The 25,868-nt window shown below is 27.5% G+C and overlaps 1 protein-coding gene across 1 annotated transcript in view; it reads left to right on the top strand.

The window, feature by feature from the left end:
* The first annotated feature begins 8,233 nt into the window (after nucleotides 1–8,233).
* LOC106681337 (RYamide receptor) overlaps nucleotides 8,234–25,868 on the top strand; it is a 309,705-nt gene continuing 292,070 nt past the window's right edge. Inside the window, exon 1 of the mRNA XM_014421603.2 lies at nucleotides 8,234–8,285. The gene's annotated coding sequence lies outside the window, so the exon portion shown is untranslated. The remainder of the gene's footprint in view (nucleotides 8,286–25,868) is intronic.

Genomic DNA, 25,868 nt, shown 5'->3' with positions numbered 1-25,868 from the left:
CTGCTATATATTGGCAGGAAGAAAATTAAGTCAGTAATCGCACCTCGTAAAACCATAAAATAAGATTTTTTATAGAAACTGTATGTTATGTAATGAAATTTTTTACAAGACTTTGTCTTTCATAAATTAATATATTCTTTTTTTTTAATTCATTTTATTAATTATAGTTTTATATTTAACGGAAGCAAATACATTTAGTAACAAAAGAAAATTACAAACATTTAAAATCTAGACATACGGAGTTGAACTTTGGGACTCGACTAAACCTTCGAACTCCTCTCATATCCAATCCTTAGAATCCAAAATCCTTCGAAATGCTCCCTGCTTTTTCACAAATAAAATCAAACATAAAGACCTCAATTTACTATATGTAACCGATCTATCCCGAACCAGATACTATTCCTTTCATTATAAACTCCCAAACCCACTAGTTCTGACAATCCTCCGAGGCTCTTGAAAAGAAGATGGTCACGAAACCTGATTATTGAAATTTCTCTAAACACCTGTATCACTTCATTATAAATTAAAATCAAATTTACTGGATATATGTATATGAATGTACAGAGGTTAATAGCAATAAATAAAAAAAATGTTAAAGGTTAAATGTAAAAAATATCAGTACAATGTTAATTTCCGCAAAGTTACGATAGATTAGGATATAGGTGCACAAGTCGAAAATTCAGGGTTTTAAAAATAAAAATACTCGATTGTGTTACCATAAAAAACTATATATAGCTCATTCATTCCTAATTGACGATTAATACAAAGTAGACCTTAAACGTTTTTTAATGAAGAGATCGAAAATAATGGCTAAACTGCAAGATAATTTGAGGCTAATATGTAGATAAGAATAGTGAACTGATTTTCGAGGAAGGAATTGTAGCAAAGACGGTAAGGTATTTTATACCAAACGTTTATTTTCTCAAAATAAAATTTATTTCTTAGTTTCTGAATGCATTAGTTCAAACAGAGCTGTATTAAATAGAGCAAATAGATCCAAGTATCGGATTCCTACCGATCACGTGGATTCCAGAACTATGGGAGATCTCTTGTAACGATAAAAGTAAATAAATTCATGACGTCAATAGGAAGTACGCAGTTGGCTGTTGGAAATAAAAGCAGGCTCTCAAATGGCAAGGCACAGATTGGCCCCGTAACTTCCTTTACTTGTACAGTTTACTCTCAAAGCAATTTCCAGAATGGTGCCATATTTTACCCAATGGTTTTTCTTTTACGAAACCATTTCCGTGACAGTTTTGTTGCTTTATATTTGAGGCCCTAAGAAGAGCAGCAATACATAAGAGTCTAAAGCACTAGTATAACGTAAACATTATAAGCTTTCAAATAGACCATAATTAATTACATTTATTAATAAGTTACGTTATATACAAACCTTCCTAATTCTTTGGTTGAATCCTTATCTAGTTCCACCCATCTATACAATCCACCTCGAAGATTAAAACTCCAGTGAGCAAGAAACTTATTGTAAAATAAAAATGGACAATTGGAGTTCTGGCAATGGTCAGATTCTCCACTCAAGTTGAGTATTTGCGGCTTTAGCGCACTTGCTCAGCCTCCACTGGCTCACTACCAGTGATGCGGCGAGAGGGATGCGCTGGGATTTTATTAGCACTGCTCTAGCCCTCACACGTGGATAGAGTGGGCTCAGGAATCCTCAGGTCGATTATGTAAATATTGTATATAAGAGTGTAAATGTGACATGAGATAATTTTATTTTTTCATGCACCTTGTTTGATTATGATCATTTTCTTTATCCTTCTGTTTGCATATATTTTAAGAGAGATTTATGTACTTTTTTTTCATTTATTTATCAATTTTATTTTATTTTAGTATGAATGTGATCATTCATCACTATTACCTATTTCCCACAACGGTGAGGCAGATTGTAATATCTATCAATAAATAATGTTTTTTTTTTAAAAAAAAGATAAGTTACGTCAGTAATTAAAATTTAAATGCATATATATTTGCATTGCCCAAAGATTAAGGTACTAATATTAAATATTACTAATAAATAAAAATATATTTATTAAGTTTAAAAAATATATATATTAAGTAACACACATATTCTTTAAGTTTGAGAAAATCGACTTATAGATGTATCTAAATTCAAATAAATCAGAAAACATTTTTTACTTCAATTCAACAATTAATAATTCAAACAAACAATGACATATCATTGGAAGGCTAATGAGGTAAAATAAATACCTAAATAATCTATAAATAAATAAATAGTTTGAACTAGTCTACAGAATATCTAGTGTATATTATTTTAAAATAATAATTATTTTCATTAAGTAATTTAAATTATTATATAAATTCATATTACTTAAGCCTAATTTAAGTTCTCTAAATAGAGTTTTATTCCATCAGTAAGTCGTCTTTCAGTTTTCTAACTGATGTGAAGCAAATGAAGTCACATTCATTACTTGTAACATTTTTTATCAAAGCGTGCTTAATTGAAAATTTATAAAATGTAGTAGAAGTACATATAAACATAAAGCGTTATATGCGTTTGTCTTGATTTTTTTAATTTAGGTTTTTTATGAGTATAATCCTTTCTAAATACTTAAAGACTCTTTCATTAATTCCATGAATCGAAAAAAAATACGTGTCATAAGTTTTTAAGATCATTTAAGAGACATCTATAACAAACTGTAATTAAAAAATTTATTAACCATTAAAAATAATTATATGTAAAAACTGTTTGGTGCAATCCATGTATCACGTTACATTCACTTACCACCCTACTTAAAATTAAATTTAAAAACAAAATTAATCAACCCTTCTTTCAAAATGGCTTTTTTATTACTTATGATCGTAATATTTTCATTCAAAGTTAAGTAAGAATTCTTACAATATTTTCGCGTTTCAATGGTCTTATGAAGTATGCAAATCAAAAATATTAAAAATTATCACAATTACCAAGGAAATTCAAAAGAGTTGATATTAGTTCAGGGTGTGCGCGTCATATCATATTTTATATTATATAATTATTAAGAAAAACTATAGTAATTTAATTGTATTAAATCTTAAGGAGACATGGATGAAGCTGTCCTGATTTATTTTACTCAGGACTAATGCGTAGTTTGGGGCCAGATAGCTCAGTGTCTCAGGCGCTGTCATACTTCTAAGATCCGGATTCAAATCCAGCCACATCAGAAAATTATTTATTCTGTAACAGTAGCCGTGACTCAACCCTGTGGGTTCGGGAGCCTTCTTGGGGCAGACCCAGTCTCTATAAAGTGATAACCCTTAATTGAGTATAAATCTAGCCGTTAAGCGTGGATCTGGAACAAATCACCATCGTAACCGTAGTTAAAAAAAGAATAGTGCATCCTTGCAAATAATTGAGCTTCTGCCCTTTCATGGGTTGTTCACCAGTTTTTTAAATACATTATAAATGTGGAATATTCCATAATTATTTGGCTATTTTAATAATAGCCATAAAACAATTTTAAAAATATGTCTATAACTAAAGCAGAATATTTAGTTAGTTATTAATTGTTTTCATAATTTGTATTTGTGGATTTTTTAATTATAAGTAACAATGAGGGATTGATAATTTTTACAAATAAACAAAATTAAACGTAGTTTAGAGTAATATTTTTTTTTAATCCACCATACAAGCTCTCGTAGAGTATTTTAATTAAAATTATACCTAACAGATAATAAACATAATAATAATAATAATCAATAATTATAATACTAATAATAATAATTTAATTTATTTAAAAAGAGAAAGAATATATTACCTACTTAGGTATGTGATTTCAGTTTCGTTTTTTCATCTAAAATTCATAAATTTAAAATACATCCTCGTTCACATTAAAACAAGTATTTTTGTTGAAAACTGAGATTCGTATTTTTTCATTATCACATCTTAAATTTCATACATAGCTTAGTTACATTAATAAATATCAGATCTGAGGCATAAACGTAGTAGTGCTAAACCATAAGCAAGATGAACAAATTTAGAAACTTATCTGTTACTGAGACCAAAGACTTCTAAATTCTAAGTAAGACATGCTTGTAAGTCCAATGCTTTTGAAATTTCTTGACTATTACGGTCCATGATTACTGGATTTATTATTCTTAAGTCTAATCGTAAATCATATATATAATTAATACATATAAATAAATAGTAAACTCGTATGCATGCAAATATGACACAAAGATAGATTTAAAACGCATAAATATGTTGAAGACATTGAAAATTAATCAAATGCAAACATTTCTTTCAGAAGACAAAAGCGTATAGACAATAAGGAAAAACTTTTTTTAAATTAAACAATGGCCCACGAAATGAACCACCATTAATAGGTTCATAACTCTACGAAATCCTAGAAGAAAAACAGCCTAGTAAGAACCACGCAAAAAAAAAAAAAAAAGAATATTTGTTATCCTTAGATAGTTATTTTTGCTAGTGTTTTTATTGTAAACAAAAAGGTCGATTCGGTGTTCTTAAAGTACATATTGAAAATATATGAGACTTCAATATTCAATGCCTTGGTGAAAAAGTGACTAGTTCAGTTATATTGCATAGGCGCATCAATTTAAATATCTATTTAAAAGCATAATAAAGTTTTACATTTTCATTAAAAACTTTCAATAAAACAGAGAGGAAGACTAGGTTTGAAAGGCTCGAAGAATAAAGGACGTATATATTAAGTCGGCTTTTAGAAGTCTATAACATTTTTATTTAAAGTTTTGTATTTTTTGAAAGTTTTATTATAATTATTGATAACTTTAAAATTCAAACATAAAAAAATAATTTCCGTATTAATAACAAAAAAGAGATAAAAATTTATATTTAAATATGTCACTTTAAATTGTCTGTTCAGGAGATACAAGTAACATTACAAATCTCATAAAAGGTAAGCCCATTAGAAAGTCACTAAATGTTTATGAAAAGACCACAAATAAAGAATAATTAAATTGAAACCCTTTTAAATTTTATAAATAGTTAGAGTTTTAATGTGAATGTACAAACAAATATTGGAAAGAATTAAGTGACACGATTTAGAGCGGATGGGTAGTAGCCAGAGAAATTTTTTTTAAGATAATGAAAATTTATATGAGAAGAGACAGGAGAGAGACTAAAACTAAATAAATTTCCAGGCAAAAGGGAGGGGGGCTGAAAGATAATTTTTGAAGTGAAACCGAGTTCTGAGCTGCCGGAGATGGGTTCATATTTATCAGCATTAATATCGTTCTTCTCCTTTATTTTGTTTAGAATAACGAATGGACAATTCGAATAATGGTACTCAAGCTGGGTACCAATGCCATCTTATGATTTTGAATTCCAAAGAATGTAATCACGTTAAATTGCACTGGATCATGAGTAAGATGGAGGAAATTACAGTGAGGAAAATCACAGTGATTTCCTTATGCTGATTTAGGTGGACGAAATTAAACGGAAAAAAAAATTGAGCTTTCAAGGTAGAAGAAATTTTATTTATTAGAAAGAAAGGCGTAAGTAAGGACTGTTTTATACTTTCCAGTGTTTCAAAACATAAAAATAAGTAATATTTTTACGTTTATAGAAGTGCAGTTAACACCAGTTTTAATTTATCTCAATTTCTTTTTATTACTTCTGTGTTATTTTTATCAAGTGTGAATTTATTTTTCATTAAAAATAGAAAGGAAATATTTAGTTAAATTATTCAATTAATTCATTTACTCAATTAATCCTATCTTGGCTACTAATTCAACTTATTAGTTAAGATTTCCATGCCATTGTTCATTTTGTACAATGGAGTAACTTTTTTTAAACCTATTTTATAGTTTACTTAATAGAGGTTAATAACATATTCTTATTGAAGATTTAAAGTCCTACTGTTACTCGTATTTAGTAGTATTTTAATATACAGTAACTGGTAGAACTAGGTATTTAGCGAGTTTACATTAATTCAAAAGTTATAATATAGTATCTTACTGATTTCCAAATGCCATCATGTTAATAATATAAAAATACATAAATAAATATGGAACCATCGAAAATAAGCTTTAAAATCTTAGAGTAAAAACAAAGAATAAAAATTAAGTCATAATATATTACTACAATGACAGAGTAGAAAAGAAAAAAAATATTAAACAACGATAATCAACAAAAAATGTACAAAAAAACCCATTTATCATAATCCAAATCATAGGGTAACCTAAGCTCTAATAAAATAAAATTTTAAATAAATCAAACATAAATGAGCTAAAAATAATTATAAAGAAGGAGCAATTAATTTTTGTATACATATTTACAAGTTTCTATATCCTCGCATCCCGATAACAAAAAAAATAAATCAGTATGTTACAGATAAGTAATATTCTCATCCTGACTGTTTCACTAACCTGCTTTCTCGCTTCGCTTAAAATTAAAAATTTACAAGAGCATAATACTCCCAGCTTTCCTGTACGGAGCGCCGTTCTTCTACCAACGCCGCGACGGAACAGTTCAACAGTTTCAGGACACTGCTGCGAAAAATGGTGAGGTCTAAGACACTGAGGAAGACTAAAACATCACAGCTTCACGAGATCTTCGATATACCGACTGTGTCCGAGTTTATACTCGTACAACGGAGGCACATCAAGTTGTTCGACTCGCTGAAGACCAACATCAACCCACTGTTACAGACACTAACACAGCTCAGTTCCAGCTGGTGGCAACAGATCCACCAGTGACCAATCACAACCAGTGCAACAGATACATTTTTTAACCCTATTTTTTTTTTTTTAGTTTTAGTTATAGTGCCATCACAACACTCAAGTGTACCACACCATTTTTAACTCAAGACCATGAACTCAAATTCAGCCCATCTCATAACTATGAAGTCTCCTTAAACTATTGCCCTCCTACCGTAAAAGGAGAAACATTATATCTTTATATTTATATGTATCTATTTATTAATTTTTGTTATTTTGGATTTTAGGGGTTCTGAAAATAAAAAAAATCATTCTGATTAGAGTTTTGAAAAGAAGTTGAAGTGAATTGTCGGAGGATACTTTATGAGACCAGTTGTATTCTATCAGTTTGTATATAGCCTTTGTACACATAATGCCTAATTATCTATTCTACAATAAATAAAGTTTTTCATGCACTGCCCTATGGCTTAATTCCATGGCTAAAGGTTAGATGAGCTTTTCATGTATTCATATTATTAATTTAAAAAATGAAGTTGATTTCTGCAGGATTTGGATGATTTATTATATTTTACATGCCCCTTTTAGAGACAATGTCCAAAGTACTCTTCGTAATCCACTATTATGAAGAGAGTTTAGATGTCTTGACAGAAAACGCACGAACAGGTGTAATAGTTATCGAATCGTTTGAATAACTACTTTCATTGGGTTCTTTTACTTTCAAAAAGTGCTTTTAAAAACGGTCAAAATGCTTTGAGATTGCGTGATTGTATAAAAAATAACATAGCACACCACATTTTCATAGAATGCGTATCACTAAGATATTTGTATTTATTCATGAAATAAACACAACTAAGAACTTATTATACCATGTAAACTTTTATTTTTTGTAAAATTATAAAAAATATTCAATAAATTAAGCATTGATAAAACAATTAATTTATCTACTTTTAATACTTCAACTTATTATTTTTCGAAGATATAAGGTTTATTAGAGTGTCCAGAATGCATTTGAATCTAAATGTAATACAAGATTACAATGTGTATATTAAAAATCCATTCTGGAGTGGGAAGATCAAATTTATTACGTGGGTTCACAGTAAATTTTGTGCAATAAATCTGAATATCATATATATTTGATATATTTTAGTTATTTTTTCTTTGATATTGGTTATGCTTATTATTCATTTTCTACCCTTAGTTTTTTCAATGCTAACCTATATACCTTATAGTACAGTTCTAGTACTACGTAATATAATCAAATGTTACTGTAGCTTGGAAAACATTAAACATTAAGTATAAACAAAACAAAAACATTAATATGTTTTCTAAAATAATTTTGGGGAAAAAAATATTTTAGTAATCTATTATTTTTTGCAAAATCATTAACAGTGAAAAATCAAAAACTAATATTGGATTTAAATTATGGAAATCCAATGCCTATTACTCTTCAGTATTGATAATAGCGTTGGCAGTGATATGCAGGGAAACTTTCCCTACGCTGTGGGGGAAAGAGGGATAATTCCCGATATCCTTTGCAGCATCAGCTCTCCAGTTCAGCGGTACCTCTAGAACAGGGAGGGTCTGTCGGCGTTGCTGTTCTCTAGTGTCGGAACATCGCATTCCAGGTACAAAAATATTCGAAGATTGTCACAGTAAACAAAAAATTATACCTCATTGAGGGATGGAAAAATGTGGACGTAAAAAAAAAATTTGGTGACATTTAAAAAAATATTTCATACTCTTTACATCAAATAAAATTATTTAATAGTTTTCTTATTAATTTATTACATTGAAATCGAACGGAATACAAGGAATAGTGAATATTAATTTTTCAATTATTTTATCATTTTAGGATATGTAATATTCAGTAAAACTTAGATTAATAAAATTAAGTATATAATGGACACAAACTGAGTAAATATTCTGTCCGTTTAGGGAGGTTACCGTTAAGAAGGCTTCACTATAAAAAGAAGCAAAAAAACGAAATAATATATTTATTAATATATCGTCACTTTAGCTGTTATGTATCGTAATTCCTAAATTAATTTTTTTTTTAACACTACTAAAAAAACAAAAGGAAATCAAAGCACTATTCTAGGGATATAACATCTCAACTTTCGTTTGGTTGGATCCTTATATGATTTGTGAACTACAAAAGTTTGCTTTGGAATCATGAGTAACATATTCCTATTTTATTATTGTGACCGTTATAGAGGAGTGAAAAGTACTGGTGGGGACTATAAGTAGGATCCGCATGTGGAGTATAAATGCTACATAAAAGTGGGATTTCAATGCATTAACGAATGGTACCGAGGTATAGGTGGCCGAAAGCTTAGTAAAACCGCCCGTTAAGATGATTTTTCGTTATTAAAAGAAATTTCACTGCATAATAAGTACAGAACTAATATATAAGTCTTTATGAATTCAAAAAAGGTAAATATTTCTATTTAATAATTAGCAAAAAAAAAAGTGAAATATTCAATATATTGAATATTGATTTTTCATATATAAAACCTCATAAATGATACTATTTATTAAACTCACAGGGGGCATTTCCTCTATAAAGAATTCTAAGAAGCTTGTTTTGGACTCAATAATAAAATTGGATTGCTTGAATATTTGTTCAACGTTTCATCGAATTTCCGATTTACTTCCTCTCTAATTTTATGACAGTGGTTAAATGAATAAAATTATATAAATATCGATCTGATTTGTATTTAAGGCTCTTAGCTATTATTAAGAGATTTCTTTTTTCAAGATTTCAGTTATAGTTTTTTTTATGTTAAAGCTTATAGAGGCAATGCCATTTTTTATTGTTTTAAATTTTAACAGCTGGTTAGCCTCACTGATGGCCTTTCCTTAATTTTTATCGACACAATCAGAAGCGCCTCTCATCTGGTCACGATTGGTTTGGGAAACAGGCAACTCTTTCATTTTTATTTCTACGAATATTTTAGTACTCCTCTCAGAGATATAAACTGCGAAATAAGAATCTGACAAAAAATGTTATACTTTCTATTTTGAAAGAAGATTAAATTTATTAGTTTTGCATTATCTATCTGGGATATTTTTCGGGATTTGAAACCCGAATTACAGCAAAACATTAAGAAAAATCTGAACTTCCAGTTTATTTTCATTGGTAGCTTCTAAACTACGAAATATCAGAGGATTCCCTTCAAATTACTTATTAAATTTTTACAAGTTGAGTATTTAATCTTTTAGCTACAAAACATAGGATCTCTAAATAAAGAGCTACGTACTATACAAACCACACTCACATACATAAATAACAATTCTACACAATTGTGTTTTATAAATATATGCAGTTTTCTCAGAATGTCCTTAATAGCGATTCGCATAGTAAAACTTATTGTTTTACTTGAAAATAAATTAATAACTACCAAAAAAGAGGATTTTAAATTTTTTCTTGATTATGGGTTCCGCCATCTTGTAAAGAAACAACTAAAAAATAGATGCAATATTTTCTGTTCCCTCTTCCTATCTTATCATCTTCCCCACTTAAAAAATAAGGGGAAAATGGTCAGGGAGGAGGGAGGGGTGCGGTCAACAATATATAATTTTTGATTATTTGTGGGTTTTTTTTGTTTTTGTACCTGACCTCACCCTCCGACCATCTTCTCTGCTTAATAATCTACGGTCAACTACCACACCTCATTATTACTTGTTTTTAATATAATTAAAATATTTATAATTTCTAGTCTGAAAATAGTCTAAATTTACAACAATTTAGAATAAAACCCATTTATCACTTTGTTTGCCCATTTTAAGAAGATAGTCAGAAATTACTAAATTAAATAAGAAAAAAAAATTATTTTTTCAAATAAACAAAATATCTACTTATCATCAAGAATCGTAAAATATTTATCTAAATATGAAAAAAAAATACTTTATTAAAATAAATAACCAACCGTTATATTAAACAATATAACGAATCATTTACTAATTTATAGATTTTATAGTCATGAATGATATAATAAAAAAGAATAAATTCACACATTCAATAAAGAAATCATACATGTAATTTTGCATTTCTTATTTAATAAGAGGGAAGGAAGGTAAAATTGTTTTTAAAAAATATTTTTTTTATTATAATGAAACACAATTTATGCCTAAAAAGGTAAATGGAAAATATGTCATTTATGAATCAACACATCAATCTAATACATCGTCGGCTTAAAAGGGAGGTACATTAAGTAAAAACTTTCTATATTTGAGTTATTGGGTTTTCCCAGTAGGAAATGTTAAAAAGATTGAACTTCAAAAAATTTATCATTATTATAATTAGGCTTATAAATAGTAAAATTACTATTTTCATAACATTAGAAAAAAATATTATCAAATATCTTAAAACTTCAATTTTCGAAAAAAAAATTCCATTTGCTAGATTTTTCTCAGTTTCAACTCTCCGAAACACACATTAGTGATGCAATTTCACTACTTTGGTCTCTGCTTTGAGTTTTTGACAATTTCTTTATGGATTTATTCATAAAAGGAATAAATTACGTCAATAGATACGAAGGCTCACCAACATTTTAAGTATAATATCCAATAGAATATTACAATAATTTATAGTATTTGAGATCAGTAATTTATGAATAAAGCCAATGAAATATCGGTTCAAATCAACAAATCAATTTTTTTTTTTTAGAGTGACAAATAACAGATCATTTCCAATTTTATTCGCAGAATATTCAAATATCTATCGATTGAACAATATTTTTTATAAAATTATTTACTCAATTGTTTATAAATTGTGATCCTTCAAACTATCAAATGTGGTAGCTGAAACTTAACAGGCTTAGAAAGCTTTTACAAATGGTACGTAGAACTCAAAGAATCTTTGTGACACTTCCATTACTGAAAAGCCGTTTTTATCTAGTACTTTTTCTTTTATCTGACAGCTGTCTTTATTTTTATATCTTATATATTTCATATCATCTTATATCCTAGAAGATTCGCAAAAAATAATAATTTAATATTAATAAAAAATGCTTATTAAAAATAGTACGAGATTTGGATCTCGTCAAAACTCAAAAGATTACATTCTGAAATCACCTATAAAATCTAAGTGCAATGAAGTAAATACTTGGTATTTTTTTTCTGTCGCGTCAAATCTTCAACTTCACACCTGATCAAAAGAGAATGATTTTCATAAAAATAGAAAATAAACTTTAAAATAATTATTGCATTTAGTTAATTCTTATAATATCTTTATTAAGCCTCTAAATCTACATTTTGATATATGATAATTTTAACATAAATATTATTCTCTGTTTCCAGTTAAAAAAAAACACGAAAAGTTGTTTTCCTATAAAATGACAATTTTTAATTAGAGCATTATCCATGCAAATGAGCAATATGTGGACAACATCAGATTCACAACTAATAATTTAATTTTCCTATTAATGTTGCAATAGCAAAACGTGTGTAGTTTTTTCTTACTGTAGACCTTATAATCAAAATTTCTATCTTCCATATTAGCAAAATTTTAAATAGGATTAATAATGTACAAAACTACCACCATTTAGTGTAATTATTATATTTTAATTAATTAAAAAATAGATAAATAATATTAAGATAAGAAAATAGAAAAAAAATTACTTTATGGTATTTTCTCAAGACATATTTTTTAGCATATTCATAAATAACAAAAATCAGAATCAATTAGAAATCGTGATATAAATTCATTAGGAAAAAATTACTTATTCACGATTATTTCAATTAATTTGTTTGAGCTTAAATAATAAAGATGTATTCTAAAAACTATTATAACGATAAGTTCTGGAAAATTAATGGCGAAATATAAAGATAAAATAGAAAAAAAAACATTAAAACTTCATTTACATTTTATTAATAAATTAGATAAGTTTTCCAATTACGGACCTAAAACTGTCTAATTTCAAATTCAAACCCTAAAATCATACATTAAATATTGTCATATTGGAAAATGATAGTTGACCGTATGAATTATCAGATCAATCAGACAGCCCTGAAGAAGCTCTGCTAAGTAGGGCGAAACTTTGGTTAACATTAAATAGTTTTTTTTTTTTACTCTTTTGATACCATTATTGGCCGCCACTCGGACTATCTTCCTCCAATTAAATATTGTCAAAAATTCAAATGTATATATTAGAAAATAAAATGTAAACTGAATGCGTGTTGAACAAAAATCTATTGAAAAACTAATGTAGAAGTGAGATTGGAAAGAATTGGTTTCAATTATCATTTATCCCTAAAGGGAAAGAGTTATTCGGTGGGGCAAGATTTATAGCACCGACCCAAAAATGTGTATTGTCTCTGATGCGTGGATATCGTGGCAATTTTTAAAGCTTTGATGGATGTCCCCATAGGAGGTGCACTTATCCTCACTTTAAATCCGTGATATCAAAATATTCCGTAAAAGAAAGAACTTTTTAAAGCTCAATTTTATTGAGTGACTTACAATTGTACAGTGAAGCTTTAAATTAAATAAGAATCACAAAAGTTTTTAGACAATTAAAGAAATCGAAAATAACAACAGATAAAAACAAATTACAAAAATCCATTGTCTAAAACCTTTTGTAATTCTTAATTAATTTTAAGCTTCATTGTACAAGTGTTTCTTATTTAATTGTTAATTGACATTGCTCATTTATCTTGACCTCATTTAAGTGGTTGTATCTTGTTTAGCCCTGATAAAGCCCAGCAACGTGGGACGAAACGTCAGCATTACGACTATTTGAGTTTTTCTTTGACCGCACCCGAACCATCTCCATTTTATTATTACACACGGTCAATCAGTAATCTTTCATCAAACAACAAATTGTTTATATTATATTATTATTGATTTTTAGAAACACCAAATGAAATCAAATAAAGTATTTAATTGTTATTTGTATTATAATAGGGCAATTAAACATCAATGCTGATCTATGTAATATCATATTTCATAGATTACGTCAAAACGATACCGCCAACTGTAATAATTCCATTTTTACTAACTTGAACACGAAGCAGATTAATGAAAAAAAATTATAAAATGTATTTGTGTATTAAAAAAAATCTCTTATTGTTTATTTGTTTATTAAGGAGTACTAAATCAGCAGATGTTATATCTAATAATAAAAATCTATTATTTAATCCCAAATATATTATGAGTATATATTCCATAATGAAAAATAATAATAATGAAGTAATTTTCTTTTATTGGACATAAGATAAAATCTATTACTGCTTAAAGACATGACCAATAAAGATTAAATTGAATATGACTTCATGCATACATTTTTAAATCTGTTGAATAAGGTTTTTAATTTTATATTTTTAATTACTTAAGTCACTCATTTTATTCAATTCATTTATTCATTTATTTTATTCAATAAAATGAGTGACTTAAGTAATTAAAAACATAAAATTAAAAACCTTATTATGAATAAATAAAAAAATAACTCAAGAAATTTTAGTATGAAAATTAAAAAAAAAAAGAATTGTTTGATTAAAAAACTTCTAAAATTCGCCAACAGTCTCCAAAATTCCTTTAATAAAAATGTATATAGATAAACAATTAATTTAGGGTGATTGGGAGTGCATTTCTACCCGCTAATGAATAAAACTATAACATATTTTATTTCATTAAAACCGAATCGATTTTATTGGTCCTAGTGTAGAAATAATTTTCATAACTAATGTTTTTCCAAAATCTCATATTCAGCAGGAGACAATAAATAAAAATTCTAGCTGACCTAATTCTTATTGCACTATTATTTGTTGATTTAAAATAAATTAGGGTAATTCAATAAAATTAGTGACACAACAAAATTTTACAATTTCAGTTTAAAACTTCATATATAGATTTAATATATAGTTATATTTGCTGATGTTTATGAATTATGACACCACCACCCCCCTCCCCCCCCCCGAGACTTCGATTAATATGAAACCAACGTTTCAACACAAACCTGGAATAGGTACAAAAATAGTTTTTTTTCCCCCTTTTCTGATTTGATATTTCGTTCTCCCCAATGCTACTTAAATTTTATTAATTTTCTTTTTTTTCACTTACTTTTTACTTTCAGTACCACATTAATAGCTAACCCATTAAATCTCATAGTTAATTCATATTACTATTTTTTTTTTTTGTATTTATATTGTTCTTACCACATTTACTTCAATTTAATTTTGATAGACTAATTTAAAACGTATTTTTGAGCCGAAGAGAAATTAAGGTTATTTTCATAAATACCATTTATTTCCATACATTTCTAATTTAGATAAGATAAAACACTCAAGTTCCTTTTCATAATCCAATGTTTATACGTAGCTAATAAAACAATAAAACGAAGGTTGTTGAACAGTTAAAGAACCAGCTTCTACAGTTTCTCTGAAAAATTATCATAGTAGATTACTGTTTTAAAAACAAGTGTGGTTTTAAAACAACAACAAATACAGTAATGATTATTAAACAACGCTAAGAGCTGCATATCTGTTGGTGTTGCATGCATTTCCACCTTAAAATGAAAATACTTGAAAAAATTAGGGATGTAGTAAAATATGAGGAGTAGATTATTTATTTATTCTACGCCCATTTCTTAGGCTTTTGATATCTTCTTTATATTGTTAAATAAAAATGATGAAATGATTACTAATGGAAATAAAAAAAGGGTGAAAATTCATTATTAAAGATAAATATCCCGAAACGTTGCTGATGATATTAAATAAACTATTGTTTTTTAATAAGGAAGAATTTATGTCATTCACTAAATCCTTTTAATTCCATAAGACTCTTCCAGCATAAAGGATTATTAAAGTTAGATAAATATTATAATTTAGTGGATTTGGCAAAGATTCATTAAAAAAATAAACAAATAAAATCTTAACATTTCACCTAATGGGTTATTATTAATATTACTATTTACGAGAAACTATTAATTTATTTTCAGTACGCGAATAATTTTTTTGGTCTGTGTTGCTGTTTAGGTAAAACAGGTGTATATCATACAAGATGTTCGACTGATACTTTCTCCTTTTTGGTTTTCTAGATGTTTGAGAATTGTGAAATGAAACCTTATTAAGTCTTAATTATTAATTCATTTCAAAATGAAGTTTCTTTTGGTATTGGAATCGATATTACAACCTCTTCAAGATTTTCTTCAGCGCACTTAACTCCAGAATTAACAGTAGACAGGAATATTTTTATCTGAGGATTCATAAAGAAAATCTAAATTTAAAACGGTTTAATATTGATGATTCTTCCAATCTGCCTTGTTCTGAAAAATCTTAAGTTGCACTAAAACTAAATAATTACAGACTGAAGATTTTCGTGAGAATGGTTCAGAACATAAAATAAAATTTAACAAAGGAAATTGTTTGAATTAATTCTCATTATTGAGAATTCGATATCAAATGAAACCGTCTCATAGTTGAAGATATAAAATTTATGATGAATTTCTACGGAAATGTTAATTTTCAAACTATTCGTTCCTTTACATTTATTTACTCTAACTTACGTCTTAAGTGCACAGTTAGAAGTAAATAATAAAAAAACTATATACTTTACAATGTTTAAAAAAATAAAAGTGATGTTTGCGTGATATCTTAATGTACTAAAAAATATTGTAAAAAATGACAGACAATAGTAATTATAATAAGATAACAACAATTATTATTAATTTATAAGAATACACAGTAAAGACATGTTTTTACTTCTATGACTGATTTTATACAAAATATTTAATAATTAATAATTAATATTCTACAGATAAATTTTTAAAATGAGATAGCAGTGCAAATTATAGATATTAAGGTTGAACAGGTTTCAAAAGATTACGTAACAAAACTTCAAAGTCAATTTCATGTTAGTTACAAATCTTACAACGTTTATTGAATTCATCTATCTTTATAGCTCAGAATAACTGTTATTTTATACCCTTATTACTAAAATAGACAGTTTTTTTTTTTTTTTTTTTTTTTTTTTTAACACTAAGACCAATTGAAATCACTCAATAAGGAATTGACCAAAACATTAGGAAAATTGTGTTTTGTAGTTTTGTAGCATGTATGGATAGGACTAAACGTTCCTATTCATCACTACGAGATACAGCTGGGTTTGGATTTCTGCTAAAAAAAAATTATATATTTATAACGATATGGCTTATCGTTATAGCTTATAATAAGCTAACATTATATATATATATAATGTTAGCTTATTTTTCTGGTAATTAGTAAAAAATTTGAGTTATTTTTGTCTGTGAAACCGACGGTTGGCAACAAGAAATTCGTATTAAGCACCACCCTACAAATTGCTTTAGAGGAAAATACTTCAATGTTTTTTTACGGAAACATACTTAGTGAACTTTAGAAGACTAGATTATAAGTATTATTTCCATGAATTAATTCAACACAAGCACACAAATTATATAATTTAACTTCACACTTGTAATAAATATTTATTCTGTTTATTATATATATAAAAATAGCCAAGCCGGAGTATTCTGTGGGTACAATATACCTTGTTAGTGAAAGATGTCTCGCTATAGAAGTGACAATTCTATTGTCAGCAATTTCTCGCAGTTATATTGCTGTCGTCAGCGATGGGTGGTATTGCGGAATGCCAGTTCTGATTGCTGCTCATTAAAAAATTGTTGTGAAACATTTAAATCCACAAGAAAGCAGATTCATCCGGAAAAATGTACCGTTTCCTTATTTTTATTTCCGGTATATTTTGCCGGTTTAAGAAAACCTTCCTCAAATAATAAACCCTTACGCTATTATTTGTAAGAAAATTAAATTTAATTAAAAATAATATAAATAAATCTGAACCACGTTCTTAAGTTTAATATATTATTTTTATTTCAGAATGATAAAATAAATTTGCAACTGTTGAATTTTAAATTTTAACATTTTTGTCTAAGTAGATAATATGTTATTTATCTGGAAAAAGTTTAAATTCATTCTCAGCAATTCATAAAAAACAATTCACCCATTTTTTAAAAACTACAATGACAGATAATCCACTCTGATGATGATGTTCGCCTATGCATACTGACTGAGCTTCAATTTTAGAAACATTCCCAGTATCATTATATCTATACTAGAATATATTAGCTGATATCAGAGAAATAGTTAATGTTTAACATAATATTAATAAAATGATCAAATATATTTGTTTTTCGATAACAGTAAGTAGTATTTAATTGATGTCAATAAATCACATTAGTTATATGCATCAGAGATGGGAAAAAAACAGAGTTCGGCAAACATTATTCGATTGACAAGAGACGAATACATTTTTATTCGATTGACGAGAGACGAATAAAGTTTTATTCGAATAAAAATACAACTAAACATCCAAATACTTTTTTATTCGAATGTTTAAAATACTATTTCAATCGAATAAAAAATTAGTCGAATGAAAAATTATTCGAATACAAAATTAGTTGAATAAATATTATTCGAATAAAAATTTGACTTTTTTTTTTTAAATTCACTTATTTTTTTACCACCTTCAATTTCTAATGTATGAGGGTCCTATTTCTCATACTCAGACGAGTACAAAACTAAAATGCTATCGATTTTAAGATTCCATATCGATTTATTTTAATTTCTAACACATAGGGGCCAGTTTTGAGGTTTTCGGATATGCCGAATATGAAAATGATATCGATTTTGTTATCGCTTATCATTTAGATGAACCTTTCTGATTTCTAACATGTTAGGGCCCCTTTATAAGATATGCCAAAAATGAAAATGCTATTGATTTTGTGATCGCGTATAGATTTTAGTATCGCGTATCGATTTATTTTTACTTTTCTGATTTCTAAGACATTTAGGGTCCCTTTATATGTTTTGAGATATGCAGAATATGCAAATGCTATCGATTTTATAATACCGTATCGATTTATTTTAACTTTCTTGATTTCTAACATGTTAGGGTCCCTTTATACGTTTTGAGTAATGCAAAATATGAAAATGCTATCGATTTTAAGATTGCGTATCGATTTATTTTAACTTTTTTGATTTCTAACATGTTACGGTCCCTTTATACGTTCTGAGGAATGCAGAATATGAAAAAGATATCAATTTTAAGATCGCGTATCGATTTATTTTAACTTTCTTGATTAACAACATATAAGGGTCCATTTTTATGTTTAGGGATATATAGAATATGAAAATACTATCGATTAATTTTTTTGATTTCTAACATGTTGGGGTAAAGAAGCACTAACATGTTGATATCTTTTTCATATTCTGCATTCCTCAGAACGTATAAAGGGACCGTAACATGTTTGAAATCAAGAAAGTTAAAATAAATCGATACGCGTTGTTAAAATCGATAGCATTTTCATATTCTGCATATCCGAAAACCTAAAAAATTGGCCCCTAAGCGTTAGAAATAAAAAAAAGTAAAATTAAATCGATACGCAATACTAAAATCTATAGTACTTTTATATTCCACATATCTCAAAACATATAAAGTGACCCTAACATGTTCGGGATCAAGAAAGTTAAAATAAATCGAAACGTGATAACTAAATCTATACGCGATCATAAAATCAATAGCATTTTCATTTTTGGCATAAATTGAAACATAAAAATGGACTCTTATATGTTAGGAATCATAAAAGTTAAAATTAATCTATACGCGATCATAAAATATATCTATGTATAGCTGTAAGACAAAAATTGTCGTCTTTATACAAATACAAAGGCATTCGGATGGTTAATCATTTAATTTTTTCTATAAAATGTAAGAATATAAAAGTATTCAAATGGTTATTCGAATTGTTTTCCCGAATAATTGATTTTTCGTGTAAAATAATGACGAATAAAAAAGTAATTAGATGGTTAATCATATGTTTTGTGCGAATAATTGATTATTCGTGTAAAATAATGACGAACAAAAAAATGTTTCGGATGACTGATCATATGTTTTTGTACGAATAATTGATTATTCGAGTAGAAAATTCACGAATAAAAAAGTATTCGTCTCTCGTTATTGGAATAATATTTGCTCAACTCTGGAAAAAGTAGCTATAGCTAAAATTACCATAGATACGACCCTTATTCATGAATGAACAATTGATAAATAAATATCGTATCCATGGTAATTCTCGCTATTAGTTTTTTTTTTTTTTTTTTTTTTTTTCGAACCCTCTAAAAACAGAAATAAAATGTGAATTAGTAGTGCATTACTGTGCAAGGAAAGTAATTCGTGTTGTGTCTTACCTTTTACTACCTTTGGTATATTAGTTTCATAGTTGCCCAACTCTTATTTGCATTCGTACATATTTGTTTTCTTAATGTTATCAAATATTTCCGAAATATTAAAACTGTTATAGTTTAGTAAAGTTTCCAAATGATATGGTGATCCGGTGTCTATCACATTTATCAGTCTGACAGTATGTGCTTAACAGTTAGTCGTAAACTATTCTGCCTACATGTTGGTATAGTTGTTCCTGACAGTAAGTATTGTTGGTTTAGTCGAGTATGTCCGATTCGTAGTCTAGATAGAACTACTTCGTGTCGTCTGCTGTTTTGGATAGATGTCTTCTATGAAAGTACTGTAGTACTCTTAATTTGTTTTCTAAAGTGTTGTTACAAGTTGCCTGTCATTTATCTAATATTTGTATTGTCGTCAGAAAATAAAGGTCGCTGTGTAGGCAATTACAGGATCGATGATGCAGCTTTTGCCGCCTGGGTCAGCTTTACAATCGCCCGGAATGTCCTTATGTCCTAGTATCCACATGAACAAAACAGTGCGGTCGGTCTAATTAACTTGAAGATCATTTGAAAAATAAGTACTACGACAGGATGTGTTGTATATACGTTTTTTAATAGTGAAAATTAACTCATAGAATCTATGAATAGTAGAATATTATTTTTGTTTGTTTTATAAAGGGCCTCCCGGAACCCCAGATAAATTTCTGTCAGTTCCGCGGTAACTGTATTGCTTTCGAAAGGTAGACTTATTTGGACTATGACGTCATCATTTCTGCGGCACTAAAACCATTTTCACTTTTGGAACCATCAGTTTATATGAGAGAATATCTTTTATATTTAAAAAGAAATTCGTAAAATACTTTCATTTGATTCTATCGTGTCTTGAGTAGTGATTAAGTTTTTAACATATATGGATATTAGGAATATGCCACGGTGGTTTTTGCTTGTGAACATGGTGAGAATTGCACTGAATTACCGAAAATTTTCACCAATCATACTCAACAATCAACTACCCCTACCTTTCCACATGTTAAATTTCTAAACACATGCTGGTGCGATTTTATAGTAGTTTTTCTGGATTACCTCTCTAGGAAGTCTGGTGAGTCAATTCTTTTAAAATTTTTTGAGGTTAATCACTTCCATCATTTGAAATAAATTATTATTTATTTATTCATGACAATTGTACAACGTTTCGGGACCTGATGGACATGATTTCCCATATGAAATCATGAGGTTTTTATAGTGCATGAATATGGGACAGTGGTCCCGAAACGTTGTACAATTCTCATGAATAAATAAATAATAATTTATTTCAAATGATGGAAGTGATTAACCTCAAAAAATTTTAAAAGTAGTTTTTCTATTTTACATTGAACATATTCCAAAGACAGTACCGTATACCAGCGTCACTTTTTAAAATTAAATTAACTTAAGCATAGTTAAATTAACTTAAAAGTCTAGTATTAGAAAACTATCCTTTGCGAATCCTAAAATTAAGGCACTAATGTCTGATGTCTTAAAATAATTTTTAAAAAAGCATATAAAACCATTTTTAAAAAAGAAATTCTTTATTATGTGATTAAAAATTTTTTTTATTTATATTTTTAGAAGTATTTTTTGTCTTTTATATTTATTTATTAGCATGATAATATAAATAGCTTTATTAAACTTTTAGCTATTTTCCCTCGTGAACAAGTAAACCCTTAGCAGTATATTTTAGGCTATTGTTATTGAATTTGCACATGTGCTATCTGGTTTTGATGTCTCACTTGGTCTTATGCCAACTACAGTAAAGATGTCCCAATTAACTAATTTATCTGCCACACCCATATCAACCTTCTTCCAATCAATCCTCTTTATATTGACTGATATATTTAAGTAAATAATTTACAAATATTTCATCATCATATTTTTATGTACTAATAGCAGTTAATTCAGATTAACTTGGAGAGGAAATAAAAAACATTTACTTCTATCTAAAATAAGATATTAAACTAAACAAAAGATAAAGTTTGAATATGTAAGTTATAATCACAATAAAACAGAAAAAATCATTGCAGATATTATGAATTCAATGAAATTAGTAAACTGGTCATACAAAATATAATTTACCATCTCAATAGTGACAACTGTGGTTAAATATTGTATAAAATAAAAAAAAAAATTATAATTTTAAATCAAAATAAACAGATTCAGTGTGAAAACACCAAAACCTAATTGGTTCAGTTGGAAGAAGGAAGAGATATAATAGCTACTAATTACTAATAGAATAGTTACTCCTATATAAACATTGTCTTTAAGATTTTAATTACCTAATTTATTTAATGCAGATATTTTGATGGATCAATAGAGAAATATGAGTAAATATATACATATATGTAAATAAAAATATTATGGAAGCTACACAATATTATTCATAAGTTTTCAGAATATTTTACGAAATTATTGTAATAAATTAGTGGTTTATAATTGAATCGTTGTAGTACTCCAAAATATTTGTCATTATGATGATCAAAAACTATTAAAAATTTAACATATTGACATGGATATTATGGATATCACTAAAGTACTTTTTAAAGCATCTTTGTCGGCTATTTCTCACAGAACACTTAACTTAGTACAGAAACATTGGATGATGAACAATATTTAACTATTTTTATTTAACGGTTTTGGAAAAGTGGTTTTGAAAAAAATATCATATAATTTTTATCAAGCTTCATAAATGACCTTTGATAGACGTTTGAAAAGTCAATTTCGGGATTCTATAATGTTGTTGAATCTAAAATAAAAATTAAAATAATTAATTAATCCTTCCACATTAATAAATAATAATAAAACTAATTATATTATAACTTAACCCAGATAATAACTAATAACATTATTGGTAAAAACATTTGTTTTCGATTTCCTTTATATTAAATAAGATGAACAAATCCAATTAATAGTGGTATAGGAGCTTAATTATTAAAGGTAAAATATTCATGGACTATTAATATAATTTTAAACCAAATTAATAACAAAATAAAAGGAAGGGAAAGAATAGCAATATATAAATAATACTACTAGTATTTTTTAAATTATCAAATCAACTCTATTCCATATTCACTTAGGAGATTAGATTAGAATGAAACATGAGGAATTGAAGGAACTGGATCAACAATAACTTACATTTCGAAAAACTTTGTTTGCTTCGGAGCAAAATATTTTTCTTTGTTTACTTGACTATAATTTACTTAAAAGTGTGATTGAGATAAAGATAAATAAAGTAATTAAAAATTTAATATTAATTCACCAACAGAAGAAAATTAAAGTCTAGAAATACCATCAGTTGCCTCAACATATTTCAATTTCATAACTTTTTCAGTTGGAAACTTTTTTAATAAAATGTAAGTGACTCATTGCAGTTCATTAAGATAAAATCAATAGGAAAAAAATTATAAAACATTTTCAATAGGAAAAAAATCGGATCTATATTAGAAAAATAGTTTTAAGTCCGATTTTAAAAATAACTCTCTGATATCAGGAAATATTTCATAATTTATATATTGTATTTTTTTTTAATTCTTACTAAAAAGTATATCTTATAGACGTAGTATTCCGTTTTGAAAAATTGTTTTAACAAAGTGAAAAAGCAGGAGTAAAAAAAAAGTTTTAATTTTATTTTCATACACTGCTCTACTAAGATATCAGTCTCTCTACATACTGTCCCAAATTTACCCAACATATCGTAAACTAACCCCAATCAACGGTAAAAGCTGTGGAATAAATCCAATACAAAATGAAAAAAATATATATTGTAGTATTATAAAAAATATATTTTATATATAATATAAAATATAATATAGAGATATATTATACATAATAATATCTATATTTTTGATTTTATTATATATAATATTTTATTTAAAAATATAGTAAAAAATAAACTATAAAAAGTGGCACAATCAAATAAGAGCAGCAATTTATCATAGGTAAATATATGTAAAACGTTTTCTACCGTCTTTCCATTTAGGCTTCCGTACAAAACATTCCATTTTTTTAAAAATATTTATTTATTGCTATTTAACTGTACATTATAATACATTTAGTAAATCTGACCTAAGATAAATTGGAGTGTTACAGGCGTGTAGAGAAACTACCCATTGGTAGCACTCTAATGACATTTTACATTAGCTGGTCTCGTGGCCATCTTCTCTCCAGGCGCCTCGGAGGATTGTCAGGAATGGAAGAGGATGCAAGATTAAAAAAAAACTAGGGGGTTTGAGTGGTTAGAGAGTTTAAAATGGAAGGAGTGATATCTGGTTCGGGCTAGATCGGTTACATAGGGAACATTAAGGTCTTTATGTATGATTTTATTTGTGACAAAGTAAGGAGCATTGAGGATTTTACAAAGGATTTTGGATTGTAAGGATTGAATACGAGAAGAATTCGAAGGTTTAGTGGAGCCCCAAAGCTCAAGTCCAGATTAAACATTCCATTAAATTTCAGTTTTTATATCAAAATTATTATGAGGTTGAGTACTATATTTCGAAGGTATTCTTGGAATTTGAAAACGCCTTTGACAGAGTTTAGAATGATTGTTCTTTCATAACCATAAAGAAATTTACTCTAAAATTATGCTTCATAATTAAGTCGTATTATTAAAGCAACAATAGAAAATATATGTTTAAAAGAGATTTTTTCAGACTCCTAACCGTTTTCCAGTAATTTTTGACTATGCATAAATCACATATCTCAAATCGAACCAGTGCATTCCCAGATGAAACAAGTATGTAGTATTATCGAAAATGTAAAAAAAAGGTATAAATAATAAATAAATTAAACAATAAAATCAGAAAAATAGTGAGCATTACTCTGATAAATTGAGTCTGTACATAAAAAAACATAAACGTCAGTCCTGAATGTGTGATACCTTGGATAGGATATTTACGAAAGACTAAATAGGGCTACTTAAACAAAAATGTTTATAAATGAACAGACGATATGGGATTCAAGGCAGACTGCTTGGTAACGCTCTACGTTTTAATTAACGACCATATGACTACTTTACAAACAGCTTTTATTGCTCATTCCGGGCTATCGTTTATAATTCTAGGATGCAAATAAAGAGATCAAGTGACCCATTTTCTGTATAGAACTGTATTTAATAATAATTTAAAATATTAAGAACATAATGACATGATCAAAAGTTTCAAAAAATATTCGTAAATCGAACAAACCATCCAAAACGAAGAAAGTAGGGTGGGTTGTGCTTTGTTTTTTGGTATGGGGTAATTTAGTTGAAGGAGCTTTACCAGTCATCAAAGGATTCACATTATTATTGTTATTTTATGCTCTAAGTGTAAACAATTAGTTGTATGATAATTGCTAAAAGAACATTTAGCATATAACTATCAATTTCAGGTATAATACTACACAACTGAACAAATAATCAACATTTTGGAACTTTTTTCAGTTTTTTGCTTATAACTAGCAAACTAATTTAATAAATTAAATACAGATTTTTTTAAAGATGAATATTGAACACATTGTATTGTGAATAATAAAATTGTTTGATAACATGCGTATATTAATTTTAATTTTCGGCGAATCTTCCTTATTGACCACTCTAGAGCGCACCATAAAAATGCCCATGAGTCAATGTTCCACAAAGATTATAAAAAAAAAGGGTTATTCTGAATGACCATATTTTTGGGGAGGTAAATCCAAATTTCAGGTTTGGTACCTTGCCGGCTATTAGTTATACCACAAAAATTGAAGAATCCAAATCCAAAATGATGGAACTATTTTTAGTTCTTCGCTTATAGCGAAAAAATTGAACATTTTTAATGTTAATACTGATGCAAAATAGTATTATTTTAAAGGAATTTTTAGCGATTTTTTTATCTCCAGCGATACTTTCAGGTGATCAAAAATTGATTAGAACATACAATATTCAGCAGGCCATTTTCCTTGTTGCAATATTTTATTGAATGTTTATTATATATATA

This window comes from Halyomorpha halys, unplaced genomic scaffold, assembly GCF_000696795.3.
Source record: "Halyomorpha halys isolate HHAL.00 unplaced genomic scaffold, Hhal_1.1 Scaffold327.1, whole genome shotgun sequence".
Classification (NCBI taxonomy): domain Eukaryota; kingdom Metazoa; phylum Arthropoda; class Insecta; order Hemiptera; family Pentatomidae; genus Halyomorpha; species Halyomorpha halys.
This window is presented reverse-complemented; position numbering and strand designations above follow the sequence as displayed.